Source organism: Ananas comosus, unplaced genomic scaffold, assembly GCF_001540865.1.
Source record: "Ananas comosus cultivar F153 unplaced genomic scaffold, ASM154086v1, whole genome shotgun sequence".
Classification (NCBI taxonomy): domain Eukaryota; kingdom Viridiplantae; phylum Streptophyta; class Magnoliopsida; order Poales; family Bromeliaceae; genus Ananas; species Ananas comosus.
This window is the reverse complement of record NW_017893466.1, coordinates 7163-13985: the sequence shown is the minus strand read 5'-3', so window position 1 is coordinate 13985 and position 6823 is coordinate 7163. Positions and strand designations below refer to the sequence as shown.

The 6823-nt window shown below is 42.0% G+C and overlaps 1 pseudogene; it reads right to left on the bottom strand.

Moving 5' to 3' along the window:
• Nucleotides 1-4975: 4975 nt before the first annotated feature.
• LOC109706116 lies at nt 4976-5955 on the bottom strand (annotated as a pseudogene).
• Nucleotides 5956-6823: the final 868 nt, after the last annotated feature.

Genomic DNA, 6823 nt, shown 5'->3' with positions numbered 1-6823 from the left:
ATAGTGCACGACTAGGTGTACCTTGTCCCGCTCCACAGTGTACAGATCCTTGAAGAGAGTTCCCATGGAATCAACCCACATCTCCATGATCCACGGATCTGCATCCTCCCAATCAAAGGTAGGCGGATCAAATTTCTTGAAAGCTATGAGGGCCGCCGATGCTCGCTCCCTCACCGCCTTCATCTCTAAAGTGCTAAAAGTTGAATTACCCGACCCCGACGGAAATACTTCCGCCTCGACTCCCGGCCGTACACAACGAGCCGAAATCGGTGCGATCACCAACTGATCCACCAACTCTTGGAGTCCCCCTTACACGATCCTCTTGGTGCGTGACAGCCTCCTGCTGGTGCTGCACCATGTCGACTCGTGGCCTCACCACTCCCACGAGTGTGGCCAAATGATAGCGAAGTTTCAATTTTCCGCTCACTTCGGATTGCTCGAGGACACCAGTTGTCCCATCCCGCGCCAATCTAGATGAAGATCGCCTATGCGGTGCCATCGCTTCTAAGACACGACGACTCGGTCAATTCTCGATCCTCAAGGTCGAGCGTGAAACAAATAACACAGACTCAAATCGGGCGAAAGTCACACAAGGGCGTCTATTCTCATCACTCAGTTTCATGTCGTACGCGTCCAACATGAACACCTTCTGTTGAGAATAAATCACACCTCGAATTTACCTCTAATATCCATTTTACAGGTTTACAACACAACCCAATCAGTTAACCTTTCGCCATAAGCCATAAGTCCTCGTCTCTCACGAGCCTTATTCTCCTATGGTTTACTATCCTAGGGTCTCCTAGGTCTGCCTAAACCATTTTTTCATTCTCTACTTTATACTCTGATACCATCTTATCTGTCACGCCCCGTGTCCCGCCTATTTGGTCGAGTTCGGGCACGCCGACAGACCGCCGAACGGACAGGGTTTTTCTGTACTGCGGACAGAGTCTCACCTATACGTTCTAGGCGTCGCAATCAATACAATCTACAAAGTTCCAACCAGGAACATATTTCAATCAAGATTGCATAAGGAAGTATCAAAAATATAAAACTACTTGCTATTACAAGCATTCACATTCATACACTTTACATTTCAACTACATATTACATTAAAGTTTCAAAATGAGATCTAAGTTATTACAAGTTTATTACAGCTTTTACTTTCTCCTTCCCTCTACCTCTAGGCTATACCGACTCGGGTTACCTCTATCTCGGTCTCTGGGTAGGGCGCTATCTATGGAGCTATGCCCTTGCCTCGCGCCGCCGCGCCGCTCACGTGCGAACTTGTAACACCCCAAAACAAGGTGGAGTGAAAACCAACTCAATGGTTCCCAGTGGGTACGGCCACCCAAGGGAAAAGCTCGACCAATAGGTCCAATGAGGCACTGCAATATGTTAGTCCAATAATATACAACAGATATATATATGCCATATTGAAATACATGCCATGCCTCACAATATGCAATATGAAATTCATGCAACTATACAACTATGCAGTTTAGGTAGTAGTTCCACTGATACTACTTTCAATCTTGCTATTCATAGTTCATATCAACAAGCTCTAAGGTTCTACTTACCTTAGTTCCACAACTCAACCTCAACTAGTGTCTAAGGTCTCTACTTACCTTGGATCGTATCATATATCACTAGCGTTTAAGGTTTCCACTATCCACCCGACTCGGTCTTGAGTCAATCATTCGCGGACTACCGCGCACTAGCTGCTCAACAGCCTACCGCCCTCTGTGAGTTAGCCAACTGGCGGCGAAATCGTCGCACACGCCGAACACTGGTTCAAGTCCCTTGACTTAGCCATCTGGCGACGAACTAATCGCACCTCACCCAACAATGGCTCAAGTCAATCATGGCGGCCTAATCCACAAACCGGCTTAACCATCTGGCGGCGAAATCGTCGCACACGCCCAGCCATGGTTCAAGCCTCCGGGCGGTGATCTCTGCGTATTCACCCCCAATCCTCCCTTGGTATCAACCTTGGCAGCGAAATCGTCGCACACGCCCTAGCCTTGATACCAAGGTCATCACAGATCCTGGGATTCCGGAATCCACTTCCACAGGTCGAGGGTCCATATCCAACCCTATGCTGTCGACCTATCTAGGTTCGAACCAAACATCCTAGTGGCTGCTACCACTATAGTGAACAACCTAGGTTCAACCGCTAGGCTCACCACACGTCACAACCTAGGTTCTAACACTCTAGGTTCTATATCATTACTACCTAGATCTCAGCTTCTAGGTTCACTTGTTCAACCTATGTTTACTAACACTAGGTCCAATGTCATCCATGTCCGACCTATGTTTATTAACACTAGGTTCAATGTCACTCCCATTCAACCTATGTTCACGGCACTAGGTTGGATGCCACTCATGATTCGCCCTAGGTTCAACAACACTAGGTTCAATGCCACTCGATCTATTCGACGTCCTAATTGTCCAAGGTCGAGTTCTTTACTCACTCTAGAGTCATCGATCCAACTCACATGCCTATCCTCTCAATGCTAATCATGCATTTATCTAGCATTTAAGGTATAAGCTCAATGCTAATCATGCATTTATCTATCCTCTCAATGCCTATCCAACTCACTCTAGGTCTACTGGAGGCATAAAAGTAAAGATGATCTACTATACAACAGGATAAGGTATAAGCTCTACTGGAGGCATAAAAGTAAAGATGATCTACTACACAACAGGATATGGTATAATAAGCTAGAATGAAACTCTACAACTACTATACCTCTATACTACCTATACTCGAGTTAAAATTGCTAAATGTACATGTATGCATCAACTAACTACTAGGTGCTCACAACCATAACCCAATCTCATTGACTGACTCAAGGGTCTAGTCAAGCATGCGCCTTCCTACTACAGCACCACTTTTGTAGGTGGTTTGGTACTATATAGGTCGCCCCATTGGGTTGCTGCAACATTGACTCACAAAAGCCAAACTCTATAGGGGCACTCGAGGGGTGCGACCCTATTGATTATAAGTGTATATCTCTATTGAGCTCAATATGACTTATGGAGGCTACAGTCAATGAAAATGATCAAACAGATCATAGAAAATCTTGTCCATGTGCCCCAGGCACAATCCCGAATTAATGCAACTAGCCTATCCGAAACTACCGTATCAATCGGCGATAAAAATAATCACTAGCTAGTCTACCAACTAATATACTAACTTCCAACGCACCTCAGCATGAGTGTAAAATGATCCTACACTATCCCACATCATCCCTACCCACTAACCTAGGTGGAAGGCATGCACAAACCAATGCTGACGACAAAGCGAGTCAACTGGATTAATAAAACTGTATAGTGAAGATTATATAACATAGTCAAGTTTTAGGATCTACAATCCACCTTCTACATGGTAAGAATAACACATCTAGTAATAATATAAAATAGAGAGCAAGAAATACTCATGCTATTCTGCATATTTCAAATTACAATAACTAAAAATATGAAGTATGTATGATAACTAGAAATAATGAAAAATGTGTCATTTTGGTAATTTTAACCCACCTCATATAGCTAATCTAACAATGGCAAGGAAGAAACTCCGAGGATGCCTTCTCACTACTTTAAACCAGTAGGAATAATCCACTAATCCTCCAACAACCAGCAACACTCTACTATATACAAATCTGAATTAAAAACTAACAAAAAATTCAACGGTGAAGGGGAAGAGAAGTTTGTCGACGATGGGTTCCCGGTCGGGTTCAGTCAGATGGCATGCTTGGTGATCAAGGAAGGGAGGCTTCTCGTGAGTCACCTTTTCGTCGTCATGAATTGATAAGTAGTAATGCCGAGCGCAATCTCTATGTGTGTAAAATTCTCTCTGGGGTAAATTGCACTACTACTGGTGCCAGAACTTTTAGCCATGTTGTGTTTTAGTTTTTAAACTTTTAAATTCAATGTCAATGCTTACATGCTTCTCCCCACTCGTCCCCGTAAATCACATTGTAATTTTATAAGACAAGAAAAAAAGTTAAAAGCACTTTTAATTTTATAAGGCAAAGGAAAAAAAATTAAAAGTAGTTGTAAATTAAGCACATCTTGTTCCAAAAATCTAATCCAAAGGATCATGAAGCTCACAATCCGGTGCCTGGCATGTCACGCAAAGTGAAGTGCATAAGCAAGCTCACCTATGAGGAGATACACAATATCCTCAAGATCTTTATCGAGAACGTCATCTGTGAGGCCTTATCAACATGGAGCAAGTCTGGTGCAAGATATCACAGCCCTGGACATTGTCTACGCACTCAAGCGACAGGGCCGCACCCACCATGGCTTCGACAGATGAGGATGGCAATGAGATAGAGGTTGGTTTGCTAGGATTTAGGTTTTGATGTTGTTTTTTTTTTTTTGTGGTTCCAATAACCTATCTCATGGTATAACAAAGCCCGCGATCCAGCCTCTAGCTAATCTAGGGGATCACGAATCCTATGATCCGATGTTTATCATAGTGTGACAGCATCGATAGGGTCGTACCCACCTCTAGCTAATCAATATTCTTTTAGGAATACTCTTTAAAGTGATTCTGAACAATTTCTAATCTTTTGAAACAAAATTAGATCCAATTAGTGTCAAACTTTACATATCGACTCGGAACATGGCTTTATATAATTCAACAATTTGCAAAATATGAGACTTTATTTAATAGTCTGGTTTAAATAGTTGCTTGGCTCTACTCTATTTATATTAGATTAGATCATTGGCCAATTTATTAGGTAGTAATTGTTTGGTAACATGAGTTCGCATTATTACTTTACAATCACAAAGAAAAAAAAGGAAGAAAAAAAAAAAAACTCCGCATCTCCAAACGAAATGCCATTATATATTATAACATGCAAGTATACATTATTCAAAGAAAATACAAGCCCATAAATAGATAGGATAATACAGTCTAGACTTCAATTACAAATTTGCTGCACCATACCACCAAGGTCTCTGTACTTCACACATGACTCTTCACAGCCGAGCTATACCCGGTGAGATCATCATAGTACTTAGACCATAGCATAATCCCCCCGTACTTGCCCGATTTCTTGATAATGGGAAGCACTTGGGAAGTGAGATCGCCCGCCGGAACAAACCCACTTCCGGCCGCCTGAGGTGCGACCGGAAGCCCGAGGAAAATCTTCCTCACCAGAATCGATAGCCACTGCTTCCACACGCTCATGAAATTTGCAGTATTTCCTTGATTGTACTGGCACGGAGGGTTGTTATAAAACTGAACCCAAACGTAATCAAAGAGCCCCGTATTAAGTGCACCGCCCACCCAAGCCTCTGGGAATGGGCACTGAGGGGCTGCAGTTAAGTAAACTTTCCTTCCGCCCTTGCTGTAGGATTTAAGGTATCTGGCAAGTTCATCCCAGTGCTGGTTGGTGCCTCCCTCTATGTCGAAGTCGATGCCATCCAAAAACTGCATCGCCGAGAGGACGTGAAGGGGACGAGCCACCCAAGAAGTTATTCCAGAGGTACTTCGCGACTTGCATCGCGTCCTGCAAGGAAGCTAGGTAGTAACTACCCACGCCGCCCCCAATCGAGAGCATCACCTGTTGAATATAAACGATTAAAATGCCATTAATTTCTATCTATTTGCTTAAGCTTCGAGCGTAATCGATTGCCTCACATCACCTTCACACCACGGCTCTGGCACGAGCGGATGTCGTGGCATAACGCGGTGCAGCCGTCGACGGAGCTGGGGTCGCAGTGGCCTACCAGGTTGATCGTCGGAGTTTGCCCGTTGCCGAAGGTCGGGAGGAAGGCGATGTTCACGTACTTGTAATTTCCTGTCGCGCAGGTATCGACTAGAGTTCCCTCATTGCCGTTCTGTCCCCAGTATATTGCTATCCTTCCTGCATTTGATCTCACGACGAGCGACATTATTAGCACAGCGAGAAGAGGAAGTGATGTGAGGTATCACTTTGCCATGTAGAATATTGGAAAGATAATGAATGAAATTAGGTTAAAAGTGGAAGCTGATGCTTTTGATGATTAGTTGAGGTTGAGAACTTCTCTATATATAGAAAAAGTTTGATGAGTACTCAACTGATGAACACTGAGTTGCGTTTGGCACGCAGGACATCCCAGAACAAAAGGGGATATCCTCCAATTTGTAGCCAAATGCTAGTGGAACTTCGTGGAACGGGTTGTTCCAGTCAAAACGAGTTGTTTTGGGTTGTTCTGGAACAACCCGTTAAAAATTGTTCCTAGGGGAACTTAGAACAACTTTGTTTTTCTTTTCATTTTATAGATAAATAAATAAATAAATAAATAAAATAAGATAAATAGTATTTTTGTGATAATATATTTATACTTAAATCTTATTATATAATATAAATTAATTAAATTTAATATATTATTCATTTTATTAAGTTTTATTATTTATATATTAATATTTATTTATTTTTTATATTAAATATTATATATATAATTATTTTTTCATATTATATATATTTTTTTTAATTTGTATTGAAATTTATTCTATTATTAATTAAAATTATTAGGATATTGTTAGCATTATACTTTATTTATTACATATATTATGAATAATTTATATATAATAAATTATTTGTAGTGTCCCTGGTGTTTCGTTGTTAGCGTGACTTCAGCATCTGCGGCTTGTCGGTATATCTGGAGAGTGTCGGGACAAGTCAGAGTCGTTTTGGCATGAAATAGGCCCAAAACGGACTCAACGTGAGGCGAGAGTGGAGTTCTTATATTGAAATCCGCAAAGTGCACGATTTAGTGTTCAGTACCGGTACCAGAGAGGAGTACCGGTACCCCACTGGGATTCAGA